The following is a 12,624-nucleotide window of genomic DNA, read 5'->3' as shown; positions in this document are numbered from 1 at the left end:
AGTCCATGGGGTTGCGAAAGAATTGAACAGAATTTATTTTTAGTGACTAAACAACAACAACAATAAATGTTGAATATGGATGAACAAAGTCCTCTTCAAAATGCAGATGCTCGAAGAACAAAACTTCAGTCAAACCCAACTGCACATACACTACTCTAGACAGATAATCAGATCAGACAAGTAAGACAAGGTACCAACATTTTTATTGGCATGGTACCTGCACACAGACCATAACCAATAAATATTTGATGTGTAGATGAATGAATGAATGAAATTTGGCATAAAATGTTAGGCTTAAGGATGTTGAAGAATTGTTAACTGGGTAAAGGTTAGAGGATGCAGCCCAGAGCAGGAAGTTAAGTCCAGAGAAGGTATATATTTAACACACTGTTTCTCCTCCTGCAGATTTGTATAGGTCACTGAAAACATTTGGCATGCCAGTGAAAATCACTCAAAAGATCCTTGCTGAAATGAAAAACTTATTTGGAAATCTGCAAATCTCAGCTGTCTCTAATTCGACTCTGCCTTCCTAACCTATTATGAACCAGTGTAATCTCTCCAGCTCTATCCAGAATGATGAGAGAAGAAATTGAGCACATGAGCCTCCTGTATCTCCTGCTCCTTCTCTCTGCTGCCAACAAGGTGCCGCACGGCAATTGCTGGTTGCCTTTTTCCAGGGCACCTTTGAGAGCATCTCCCTTGGACTGCCCAGGGTAGATAACACCAAGTTTCTGATCATGGTACAAGTCTCACGGATACATGCATCCCTAACAAGTACTCAGTCCTAAGATGATCTACCCTGTCATCCAGTGCTCTGTCATTTAATTAATTCATAGTGCTGTTTATCTTGGCTGCAAGAGAATGAATTATTTGTATATTCAGAGTCTCCTACCACTTTTGCTCCTCTCCATTATCATAAAAGTTAAAATTATTTATTTATGAACCAAATAATTTATCTGAACATTTTAACAATGCACTAGCACTTACAGAGGTTTTTATTTCAATTTTGTTAGAGATACAGTGTCAAATATCACTTGAGTACAAGTTGTTCTGGTTTCTCTCAATACCTAATAATATATGGGGTTCCATTTTGGCCTTGTATAATTAACACAAAAGCATAATGGACTCTCAGCAATCCTGGAGAAAATGGCAAATGGGTATCAGCAATAATTTATCTGTGGAATGCAAGGCTTTGATCAGGAAGTCCAAAACTACTCCAAAAGAAAAGGGAAAGAAAAGAAAAATACTCCTTTGAGATAAGAGCCATCAAGAAAGAGGCAAACAGTCTCACAGACTGTTGTTGGGAATATAGAATGTGCAACATTTCTGGACTGCAACCTGACAGTATGCATCAAATGTTCACAGCTCTATAAAATGCTCATTTCTTTGATCCATTATTTCAAAGACTGTATCCCAAAGAAATAATAAAAGCTGTGCCCAATGATATAACATGTATGGATGCTCATTTACAGTGTTATTTCCCATGTAAAGAAACTGAGAGAAACATACAGGTCCACAAAAAAGGGGCTTGTTTAACATATTTTATCTATAAAATGGATAGCTATACCTTTATTAAAAAAGATGTCCCCGAAGAATTGTACTTTATAAGGAAATGCACAAAAACATGCATGCTATAAACTTACGTGGAATAGTAAAATGTAAGACAGCCTATGCAGTCTATATCCAATATGTCAATCATATATACTTGCACATATTTTTATGTTTTTATACATTATTCTACATAGAAAGCAATCAGTAAATATCTTTGAATGTATACATGGTGTGGTGTATAGAAATACAAAAATGAAATACTCCAAAACGTTAATAGCAGTATTGGCTAAATAGTAGAATTCTGGGTGATGCTTATTTTCTTCCTTGTATCACACTCCTATATTTTCCAAATTGCCTTAATGCACATATTATTTCTATATACCAAAAATATTATATAATTACTATGTGTGTGTGCTCAGTTGCTCAGTTGTGTCCAACTCTTTGCAATCCCATGGACTGTAGCCCACCAAACTCCTCTGTTCATGGAATTTTCCAGACAAGAATACTGGCATGGGTTGCCATTTACTTCTGGTATACAGCTGTTGGGAGAAGTAAAAGAGAAGTCCTGAGTGCCTATTCAACAGTGACTTATCCCTCTTCTTCCTTTCTTACAGAACCTGACTCCGGTTTTGGTCAGTTCTTGACAGCCCATACCCCCTACCGAAGGACATAAGACTTGACCCTACCCAGCCCTAGGTTTGAAGCTTCAATAAACTAGGACAATCATTCTCCATGAATGGTAACTTCATTCTTCTTGAGATTGTTTTATAGTATAGTTTTTAAAAGCTAGCCAATCAACTAGGAAGGAGAACTGTTAAGAAGCCTCTCTGAAAGTTTTCCTCACTCTTAAGAAAATAAAGGACACATGAACAGAAGAGTCTTCCTCTCCATTTTTGGCCTTCAGACAGACTCTTTGAATATGTCTGGAAACACCCTAGCTAACTGGGGCCAAAAAGGGACCCAAGAGAGCAACATTTGGCATTGGAAAATATCTCTTTGGCAGGTGGATTATCTGAAAGCAGTCAAGGCCCAAAAGACTCAAGAAGAAACTATGACTTTCTTCCTAAATAATTTAGATTGAGTGCTAGTTCAGACTAGAGCTATCACTAGAGCTATGCAAAGAACATGGGCCAGGTGTGGCAAGGGCAGGGACTAGACAGCAGAGTCCGCTTTGAATTACATCGTCTCTGCCTGGCCCAGCAAACATTTGTTTGCCAAACATTACTTTTTCTCTCTCTGTCAATTGCTTTCCTCCCCTTGTGAATTTCCAAACCACTACTCCCAACACCCTCTTTTGTCTTTAGCTGAAGATGCTATTTAAGGTGAAGGGTTTGGCCATTTGGGCAAGCTACTCAGTTTTCCTGGGTCTCCCCCATGTACAGATGTTATTAAACTTTTGTTTGGTCTCCTCCTATTAACCTGTCTCATACCCATTTAATTCTTAGGTTAGTCAGAAGAACCTAGAGGGAAGAGGAAAACATCTTCTTCCCCAACAGGGTTAAGACTGTAAAGAAAAATACCTGAGAGTGCAGAAATAAAAGAAAGTTCTCTTGTTCTCAATAATTTTACTGCTGAATTCTAGAAAAAGACTTTTCTAGATTTTCCATCTGCATTGTAACATTTTTCTTAAGTCAGTTAAACTGTGATTTCTGTTACTTCCATCTGAAAGAATCCTAAGTGATACTGAAAGCAAAACTGCCAAGCCCAAGACAGAGAGCTGTTTAGAACACATGTAAGTCTTCCCTTTCTCCTATCCTTCAAATAGACATACAAGATGCACAAAGATACTTGTTCATAATTTTTACATGCAGTTAATAGGGAAGGTGACAAGAAAGAAAAGGGTAAATAGACTTTTCCCTGTCTCTCAATAATTTGGCCATCTGATGCAAAAAGCCAACTCACTGGAAAAGACCCTGATGCTAGGAAAGATTGATGGCAGGAGGAAAAGGGGGCAATAGAGGATGAAATGGTTAGAGAGCATTACCGACTCAATGGACATGAATTTGAGCAAACTCCAGGAGATAGTGAAGGAAAAGAAATTCGGGCATGCTGCAGTCCATGAGGTCACAGAGAGTCAGACACGACATAGCGACTAAACAACAACAACCGCCTCTCAAAACATGCACACAGGACTCAATTCCTCTAATTGTAATATAAAGGTCCTAATAAATGATAAAGTTTTCCAAGGAAAGATTTGTTCTGTAACAGATTTTACCCTACTAAAAAGGAATTCTAGGTCTTCTCAAGAAATCTTAAATAACACAGAACTCCTCTAATCCCTGCCTTCAGCAGGTCTTAACAACTGTCCAGAGGCCACGATTTTGTAAAAGCTTCCCTAGATAGATGGGGATGGATGGAGTAAGTGCTACTAGATCAAAAAAAAAAAAAAAAAAAAAAAAGCACTTGCTCCTTGAATATGCATGATCTACCTTAACTGTGAGTCTTAATCAAGTAACGAAGACTGACAGGCTCCTTGGCCTATGGGACTCTATGATAATAAAACATACACTTCTCTAAAAATGACACAGTTAATAGTAAAGTGACTGGACATTATTTAGTTCTACATCCCAAACTGAACCACCTTCTTTTGCCATATTCTTTTGCATCTGATCCTCATGAGGAAGAATAAACCAGACTGAGATATGTTTAGATATTTTCTCTTTTAGTGAAAAAAGAAAATATTAATCTTTTTAAAGTCTGGAACATTACCTGTAATTTGGGTCTAATATCAAAAAAGTACATACAACTCCAAACTCAGCAGCACCATACCAGCAATGCAAAGCATTCATGAGTATTCAAGCCTTTGGAGGTCAGTGTGTGTGTTTCCTTTTTAGGAGTATTGCTCCCCAGCCCAGAATCTGGCACTCAATAAGAGGGACTAACAGTGTCCTGCTGGCCTTGTTCTCATGTGTCATCTTGCTGCATTTCCAGTTAATGGCATGACTGTAATGACTAGCAATTTAAATAATGGAGGCTGAAGCAGAGGCAGCTCTGAGGACACATTGCAGAAATTGCCACAGTTTGTCAACATCACTGGCACCCAGCTCTTCATTACCTCCTTGAATAGGGTCAAAGTAGTTAAAGCGATGCTGTAAATACTGACTAAAACAAAGCAGCTGTTTATTCTTGATTTGGCATTGGTATTTATAACAAACAAGTTGCGTTTCCCAGGCATGGGTTATTAGACACGAGAATGTAATTGATATTAACCAACTTTCAGGCTCCAGTAACTTTTTCTCACTGCTTGTCAGTCTAATTTTTTTTAAGCATAAGTAGTGCATGCCAAATGGAAAACAGGAGGAAGAACAAGCAAAATCCCTTAAGCCTTCAAAACTAAGTGAAAAACAACTAGCCTGTTTATCCCAAAGACTCCTTTAGACATTTGCTATAAACATAGGAGAGCATGCCACAGAGTCTTCTCTTTCTGAAAGGGTATTCCAGTGATTTTTGAAAACGAGACAGCTCTAACTGTAATCGTGTTTTTGTTCAGAACTGGAACAGCATGAAACAGAGTCTGACATCACTAACTGTGTACCTCTCGTATTACAGCAGAGGTGAATATTGGTGATGCACAGGCCAAATACATTCCATTGTTCTGCTTCATTTAAATCATAAGTAATGGCTGACAGTGTAGTAAAGTTTTAAAAATTCAACATTTGTAAAATCTAGAGATTTCACTCAAAAAAAGGATGGAAGCTCTGACCCCACAGGAACCAAACTCCCCATGACAACAAACCTCTGGGGCTGCGTTGGGGCTGCTCCAGCAGAGTAGGGAATGCACTGTGCAGTTTGTCTTACTGGCATCATCCACTACAGCCTCCCTGTCACTTAGACCAAATGTCAATTGCCTCCCTTCTTCTCATTTGTAGTGCTATTTTTCTTACGGTAAACATTGAAGAAAATATTTCATGCCAGTGTATCTTGATCACAGGTGGGAAAGCAAAAGATGAGCTAAGAGGACTGTTTCAAGAAAAATGAAGAGATTACAGTTCTTTATAGAAGTACAAAACTTCTTCCCTAACCTCCTTTGTTCAGTAACAGAATCTCCCCTGCTGGCCTCTAAAGAGCATTTGAATGGGTGACCCCCTTATGAAAAGTGTCAAGCTTAAAGTCCTGCAGAAGGAATGCCAGACACATAGAAAAGCCAGGCTAAGTTCCGTCTCAGACAAAAGCTGTCAATCTGAGAAGGGAAAAGCAAGTGCTCCACTTTTAAGAAAAACTGAGCAAATAGCAAGCATGGTACGGAGGACTAGGAAGGATAAAGGAGGGCCCAATGTTCTACCAAAAATGTCTTAGCCTCTGACCAAGGTCCTTTCAGAGTAAGCAAGGCACAGCAGGAAGCTGCCTTCACTCTCTGAAATCCTCTAAAAGTCCGTTTCTGGTCTAGAGCTATAATCCTCATTGCCCGAGTGGTTTTATAATCTCTCTTTCCTCCTGCAAACAGAGGGGCAGGGCTGTAAAGAATTTTTGCTTTTAATAAAATAAATAAATAAACACACATGCACACACATACTCAGAAAATAATATTTGATGACATCCCACACCCATACAGGATTTCATAGAGAAAAATTTTCTGGTAACCAAAAGAACTTAAAGTGTTAGGACCCCACAAATCTGAAATGATGTAAGGTTAGGAAGACCACTGCATAGAAACAAACTAAAAATGATAAACTCTTCAGAGTGTCAGAAGAAGTGAGTAGAACACACACAGTCTTTTTCACCAAACTCTATAGAGAAAAACCCAAGGAAACCTGTTAACATAACTGAGAAAGTTAAAGAGCAGAGTAAGGAACAACAGTATATTAATTTCCTACTATGTACCAAGCACTGTATAAACATTTTAACATGTTTTGATAATGAATAATATTTTTTATGTTGCTCATACATTCATTAAATAAGTATTTGTTCACTGCCTTCTATGTGTCAATCATCTTTAGGGATCTATAAAATTAAAGACATGGTTTTCCTGTTGTTAAGTTTGAATCTAACAGGGAGAGAGACTCAGATGAAAATACTCACTATAAACATGATAGCAATGACACAAGGAGTTAATAATGGCTGTCTTTCAGTATGTACTCACTATATGATAGGAATTGTACTAATAATGTGCATTACTTTTCATGTAATATCATGTCCTATAATCGAGACACTAATATCATCTTTATTTTATAGAGAAGAAAAGTGAGCCATGGAGAAACTAAGTAACTTACCTAAGGTTATACAGCTAACAAGCGGAAATTAAGAGATTTAAACATTGCCTGTTTTCTACAACAGATCAACAGAGTATCTGTTACATCAGCCCAACACCAGCAACAGCAGATATGCCAAGGACAACAGAAGCACAATGGAAGGCTCTTACATGCTTCTTAATTGGCGAAGCATGTTCCCATCTAGAAAGCAAGTTTCCAGAATTTATCAGCCTCAAGAGGCAGAAAATAAAACTGGCTTTAAAAATGACTTAGTTCAAGGTGTGAATGTCAGAGATGCAAATGGCTGGTAAAGGAACTTGGGATGAACCAATAGGCACCTTGTGTATATTGTCTCTAATCCCCACAGTACCATGTGAAAGAACCCTATAGAAAAGAACACAGGGCTCAGAGAAGTCAAGTGATTTACTCAAGGATCATAAATAGTAGAGCAGGACAAAGAAGGCTAAATGTGTTTATTATTTAAATAAATGCTATGAATGCAGGCACTTTGCTTTGTTGTTCACTGTCGCACATCTGGAATGCAGTCTAAAACTAACAAACATCTGTTGAATAGAAGAATAAATGAAGACAGTACAAACTTAAGGGAGGATTAACTCTGCCTAGAGTAAAGAAGAGAAAGCCTCCCAGAGAGATGACACTGAATTGAGCCTAGAAGAATGATGAGGTATGGACAGATGAGAAATGAGATGACAGGAGCTGAAGGCTGATGTCTCAGGGTGAACACAGGTGCAGGAGCATGGATGTTGTGGAACCTTTGGGTAATGAAGTTCAGACATGCCTAGAGCATAGCACAGACGAGGAACAAGAGTAAGAACTAAGGTCAGGAAGGGTCATAAGGCACCACTCTGCACAGAGCCTTTAAGCCCATGCTAAGAAACACAGGAAGGATCTCTCTGGTGGTCCAATGATTAAGAATCTGCCTGCCAATGCAGGTACACAGGTTCAATCCCTGGTCCCCTGGTCCAGGAAGGCCCCTCCTGCCACAGGGCAACTACACCTGTGTGCCACAACTCCTTAGCCCACATGCCTAGAGCCCATGGCTCTGCAACAAGAGAAGCCACCGCAATGAGAAGCCTGCCCATCGCAATTGGAGAGCTGCCCCAGCTTGCTGCAACTAGAGAAACTCTAAGCACAGCAACAAAAACCCAGCACAGCCCAAAATAAATACATAAAAAGAAACATGATAAAAATATTTTTTAAAAAAGAAAAGAAACACAGGCGGCTACCTGAGGTGGAAAGTAGTAATATGTCAACTTTGGATACTAGGAGGAAGATATCGCCCCTATTTAAATCATTCAATGGTGCCCCACAGTCCTTAGACTAATCCTAACTGCTTAACCTACTTTGCAAGACCTTGTAAATCTCTCTAGTCTCATCACTTTGAGGAAATGTCATTGCTACAACTCTAGAGTGAACCTTAATCGTTCTCCTCCTGGCCTTTGCATGGGTTGGTCCTTCAACCTGGAAGACTGCCCATCAGTCCTCCACCTCTCCAGTTGGCTGAGTCCCACTACTTAACTCAGAAATCTCAACTCAGAAGATACTGGCCTCTGGGAGTCCTTCCTCAATGCCCCTACATCTGGACACCTTATATGCTACACTTTGTCCATCTCACAATGTATTGTGAGTGTTCTTACCTCTCCCCTCTATCACTGCCCACTATGAGTGCAGGAACAATCTTTGTTAGATTCCAAGCACCTTGCAAACAGCTCAGCACATGACAGGTACTCAATAAATATCTTGGAAGTAACTGTTAGGCTGGTGAATTGAGTAACCGATGGACTGATTGATTACTGTTGGGAATATTGAGTCCAAGAGAGCCCTAGGAGTTGCTGCTGTAATCCAGGGGAAAACTTCTCCTCCTTATAGAGACTCAGAACCATTTATTAAAGTAGGCACTTTGTTAAGTGGGGAGACTGGAGTCACTCGTTGGTCAAGGGAGACAGCAAATCAGAAAAAAGCAGGACCTGCAGGCAGTTGCTGGGGAGACCACAATTCCACAGGATGATGAGCCATTAGCATGCAACGCTGGGTAATCTGATTTTCATGACAGACAGATTTATTATGACTTCTAAATATATAAATCCCAGGTTATGCTTTACAGCTAACCTAACAACTTGATATATGTGTCTGACATACCATCTTAAAAATCAGATTCCAGCTTCTAATTAATTTTTATTCACCCATCGCTATAACTCGAGAGGCAGAAAATCTCAGTGGGATAAACAATAGACAAGGTATTAGTTGTTCGCATTTTGTGGTGCATTTTCCATCCAACACTGAGTTTCCTTTTACTTTGCTACACTCTTCTCCCTCAGAGGAATGAGTGGAGAACCTGGCACACGAACTGATAGTCATTATTTCTATTAAGTTATCAACTCCACCTCTATTCCTACTCCCCACCCTCCACTCCCATCCCCTCCCACACACACACAAATTAGAATGACATAATTCTACTCAGTCTGAAGATCTATCATTGCTTAGGTGATAACACACATCTCACTTTCTCCAATAATATTTTTATTATTTGACTGTTAAAGCCAAGTTGCAAACTCTATGAAGAGCTAACTTCAAACTAATAACAATGCTCCTAAAAGCTGAAAGTCTTCTCTTGTGGCTCAGATGGTAAAGAATCTGCCTCCAATGCAGGAAATCCAGGTTTGATCCCTGAATTGGGAAGATCCCCTGGAGAAGCGCATGGCAATATCCACTCCAGTATTCTTCCCTAGAGAATTGCACAGACAGAGGAGCCTGGAGGGCTACAGTCCATGGGCTCACAAACAGTCAGACACAACTGAACTTTCACTTTTCTTTTAAAAGCTGAAAATGCTATCAACAGTTTTTTATATAATCTCAACAACATTCATAATTCACTCACACCCATATACTCTGGTACAACAGAAGTCAGAAAGAGTTTTATAATCTGCTGATTTCTTTAAATGCATTTTGTAAGGTAATACTAATATATGCATATCATTTTTAAACATTTTCTTCCATCTCCTTTCCCCAAATATGAAAGTCAACATAGGCACAACAAACCAGGTGAGATTTTTTTTTTAAAAGCTGGTCACCTTCAATTTTTTAAATTGCTTAATAATTGAGTTCTCACTACGCATCAGGCACTATACTCAATATCAAATATATTAAATCCTCCCCCAAATTCTATATGGCATCATAATTTTCCCCTTGTGATCTATGAGGAAACTAAGGCACACAGGTTTAAAAAGCTGCTTGCAGTCACAAAAACTGGTGAGCTGAGATTTAAATTGAGGCTGATAGCTGAGGCTTTCCCACCTTGATCTTAACCAACATACTGCCTCGGGGACTGAAGAGAGAGCTTACTAAATAAATAATAGTATAAACAGCCGGGTGTGTTTGCCAAAGCCATAAATCCAAACTACACAATCAACCTCACATTGAGAACACCACTGTGTTTCTGGCTTTTTGTAAACAACTTTAAGTAAATTTAGACACCAGCCTGTTTACCTGCCACAGGATGGCATATGGACTAGCAAAAGAAAGACATTCAGCAAAGAACTTTGCCTGATACATCATGAATCACAAAGGCTGCCAATTTGAGTTTCACAATAAACAATGAAAACAGGAACATGCAAAAGCATCTAAGACCTCCTCGCTCTGTTACAGTGTATGGTTCTAAACCTCCTGTGCCTGTCTGGTTCATCTGATGGTATGAAAGATGCATTATTAAAGACACATACACACACTCACAAACCCCAGACTATCAGAATTATTTTGTACTCAATTTGTCTTCAGCTGAGCCCTGAAAATACTTTTAAAAATGGAAGCACATAATTGCAAATAGAGATTCATTCACTTCCCCTTCAGAATATGTAATAGTATATTTACATTAACAAACTGCATAGTCACCTTGCAAAATCAAATTTAAATATTCAAAGTATTTTTAATTCTCCGCCCCCCCTCCCAAAAAAAGCTTACATTTGAGGATGGAACATGTTCTGTATACCAGTAAGTAATCACGTGAAATAAATAAAATTTTAAATTAAAATTATCACCAAAACCTTTAAGTATTTCTCTTTTTTTCTGAAATAAATTTACACCAGAATTAAACTCAGACGTACATTTGTGAGAATATGTGGAGCATTCATGTTACAACTAACCTATATGGCTGATTTGTAATTTTTAGAGCCTTTTAATAAAACTGTATTTTGACTCAACACTATTTAGTTAGGGCTTTATAAAACATTTAATTATAAAATAAGGTCTACAATGTTCAAATGAAACAATACACAATATAATCAAATCCCTGGCATAAAGCCATTCAATGTGTCATTCTGAGGTTAGTTTTCTGGGCCCACTCCAGTTTAAAATAGCTTCTCCAGTAACACCACACTGCCCTTTCTCCCCTTTGTCCTCAGAATTATTAGAGCATAATGTAACTCTTTTACAAGCCTTAGGAAAATATTATTGGAATGCATGGCAAAGATGCAGAGAGGAAATGGAACTAGAGGGGAAAAAAAGCCAAGTTTTTTAAAAATGGAAAATCAATTACTGTTTTTAATAACAGTAGTAATAGCTTTTGTACTAAGAAAAGAAAAATTGCTCAGAGACAAAATAGATGTTTGATATTACAGTACACTAATGAGTACATTTACATATAATTTTCTGAAATTTATGTCCAAGACTAACTGCAAGCAGAATTTAGTATCAATGTGAGTTTACAGAATCCATTCATTTTTCCTCTAATCATATTGAATATTTAAGGTGCTTGATTAGTCTCAATTATTTCTCTTCTGGAGCCAAAAGAGAACCTGACAGCTTTCAAAGTGATGGATTAGTGGGGCATTTCCCACCAATGGGCAAACATTCCTGGCTGTCACAGAAGGAAGAAAAACAATGAGAAAGTTTGTTCAGATTCACATGCAGGCCACTGGATAAAATCTGCAAAAAGCAGGAAGAAGGCCAGTCTTGTCAAAAGGCTACTACAAAAAAGAGAAAGAGCAGAGACCTAAACTCAGTTGGACTTTGCTTCCTCTTCATTTCATGGCAGCCTGGAGAGAAGCCTCTGACAGAGAACCATCTCCCACTGCCCCTGAAAAGATTAAAAGAGTCTGGGCCCTAGCAAATCTCCTGTACCAGGACTGAGAAGCAGAAAAGGAAACACAACTAATTTTCAGTACCCTGCTTCCTTGTTCAGGTTTCCTGAAGCATAATAAAACAGAGAAGCTGTTGTCTCCAGGGTTTCACTCCCAGCTGTGCTCCACAAGTTGGGAAAAACAAGAAAGGACAAGTTAACTACTCACACCAACCTGCTTCTCCTGCTGCTGTCCTTCCAAATAATTCTAAGGGAGTCTGTGATCCCTTCTCCAAAAGGCTTTAAGAAGATATACTCCTGACCGGACAAGGAGATTTAGGTGAATTCCCGGTTGAATGCAGAATGAGAAACAAAACGCTTTCTTAAGATGCAGAATCCTTGATGCATTATGTTCTACTGTCTGCTGAAAAGCATCATCATATTCATAATTAAATGTTCAAAATCTGCCTTGATGATCCACATAAAGTTCAATTTGATCAGTTCATCCATTCAGGTGCTGAAAACAGGTAGTCATTCTTATGCATGTCCTTTCCATCCTCCCTATATTAGCTTTCTAGGGCTGCTATAACAAAATACCTCAAACTGAATGACTTAAACGAAAGAAATGTACTATCTTACAGTTCTAGAGATGATTAGTCGATAGGGTCATGCTGCCTCTAAGACTCTGGGTAGAATCCTTTCTGCCTCTTCCTAGCTTCTAGTACGGGCCATCAATCCTTGGCATTTCTTAGTTTGTAATCCATCACTTTAACCTCGGCCTCTGTCATCACAGTCTCCTCTAAGGTGTCT

At 38.7% G+C, this 12,624-nt stretch overlaps 1 protein-coding gene across 4 annotated transcripts in view; it reads right to left on the bottom strand.

Moving 5' to 3' along the window:
• Positions 1 to 12,624, bottom strand: part of FHIT (fragile histidine triad diadenosine triphosphatase) — a 1,485,355-nt gene that overhangs the window by 1,310,976 nt on the left and 161,755 nt on the right. Inside the window, exon 1 of one of the 4 annotated variants that reach the window (XM_065933364.1) lies at positions 12,050 to 12,158. The exons of the other annotated variants lie outside the window; for them this stretch is intronic. The gene's annotated coding sequence lies outside the window, so the exon portion shown is untranslated. Of the gene's footprint in view, positions 1 to 12,049; positions 12,159 to 12,624 lie in introns of those variants that run through there. 4 annotated transcript variants of the gene reach the window in all.

This window comes from Muntiacus reevesi, chromosome 4 (genome assembly GCF_963930625.1).
Source record: "Muntiacus reevesi chromosome 4, mMunRee1.1, whole genome shotgun sequence".
Classification (NCBI taxonomy): domain Eukaryota; kingdom Metazoa; phylum Chordata; class Mammalia; order Artiodactyla; family Cervidae; genus Muntiacus; species Muntiacus reevesi.
This window is presented reverse-complemented; position numbering and strand designations above follow the sequence as displayed.